The sequence below is a fragment of the Pocillopora damicornis genome, chromosome 8 (genome assembly GCF_964200805.1).
Source record: "Pocillopora damicornis chromosome 8, jaPocDami1.2, whole genome shotgun sequence".
Lineage (NCBI taxonomy): Eukaryota > Metazoa > Cnidaria > Anthozoa > Scleractinia > Pocilloporidae > Pocillopora > Pocillopora damicornis.
Genome location: NC_142677.1, coordinates 9,795,516 through 9,797,356, shown reverse-complemented (window position 1 = coordinate 9,797,356; position 1,841 = coordinate 9,795,516).

The following is a 1,841-nucleotide window of genomic DNA, read 5'->3' as shown; positions in this document are numbered from 1 at the left end:
CAGCAACTGTAACAATACTAATGCTAGAGGTAGTGTCAGTAGCTTTAAGAGTACCAGTGGCAAAGCTTGTGTGAGGCACTGTAAAAGTGCCAATGCCAGGAGTAGTGCCAGTAGCTTCAAGAGTATGAGTGGCAGAGCTTGAGCAAGGAACTGTAAAATTGCTAATACCAGAGGTCCTGCCAGTAGCTTTAAGAGGGCTAGTGACAGAGCTTGTGTGAGGAACTGAAAAAGTGTTAATGGCAGAGCTGGTGACTGTAGCTTTAACAGTGGTAGTGGCAGAGCTTGTGCGAAGGACTGTAAAAGTGCTAGTGTCAGAGGTAGTCCTAGTACTAGTAACAGTACCAATTCTGAAGCCAGTTTTAGACTGGACATCAACTGGGGGTGCAGTTTTGGTGCTTTCTGGCTTTTTTTCCCCTGATGACATGGTGAAAGAGCCGAATGTATCTGTAAGAAGAAAGATAATTTTAACTATAATGCTTACAGAGGATACTTATTATCATTAGCTTCATTCTTAAGAACTGGATGAAACAAGAAATTAGGGGAGGGGAAGGTTAGGGGTTGAACAATTGAATGACAGGGAAATAACCAATAATTGTTTTACTTACGTTAAGTTATATAGTTGAAAGATGATTTTAGATAGTTTTAAAATATACCCAAGAATGATGGATTGTGGCTAAGTGCAGTTATGATTTTTGTATGTAACCTTAAAGTAACTTATGATGGTTTTAGTGCAGCAAAATGGTATAAAGGCCAAAAGATGCAGTTGTTGATTGCAGCAACTGCTTACTTTCACTAAATTATTCTGTTTTCTGTGCAAGTGTAATGTGTCACCTACTTGATTTACATCAGGCATAGTGACACATTAAATGCAAAGACATTGCTTAGCTTAGTTGACCTTTATCAATTGCAATGTACACCCCTTTGTGATAACTGTAATAAGTTTCTGAAACACCTGTAATAGTACTTTGGAGGGGTAGATTACTATATATGTGATCTAAGACTGTTCTGTTGTCAGTTGTATATTCATTTATATGCTGCTGATATCCTGATTGTTGAAACATCATTTTCAAAATGGTATGAGTTTGTGAAACGTGAAACAAATTAGTGTTAAAGTCGCCCATTATTACTGAGTACCTTTCATGAGCCAATAAATCAATGAGTTCTGACAAGGCCATATACAAATTTTGTAAAGTTACTTTTGGAGATCTGTAAATACCAGCAATGATCAGATTTCTATAATCATGTAGTTTCAAAATTGTTATTTCAACTCCATGAAGGTTATTCTTTTTAGGATAACCATAGGCAAATATTTCCTTACTATAGATTGCCATGCCATAGTAGGGTCTCACCCCTTGCTCTTTGACTACATCATAATTTCTAAATAGTAGCAAGTTATTGATTTGATATACAGAATTGTCATCCCACAGAGCAAACCCAGTTTCACAGATATCGTTACAATCAGATGCTTGTAAATTGAAATCATTTTTGAAGTACAAGAAGTGCCGATGTAAGGATTTGGCATTAAGAAAAGAAATTTTGATCATGTCATTAGGAATATTGTAGATGAATTTCAAAGAAGGTGAAAGTTGTGCTTCATGTCTTAATCTATGCATGTCACCTTTTACGTGGTTGTTCACAGAAATTTTATGTTTTCACTTAAATTGTGTATATAGAGTCCTTCTATTGGCGTAACCCTACTGAGGGCTACATAATTGATATGAGGAATTGCTCTGGGGCTTTCCAAATCTACAAAAATTTCTTTTTCAGTGTCACCTTGAGATCTATGGACAGTTTTAGCTGCTGCTGGGCATAATGGAAATTGTTTCCTCACAACAGAAGCA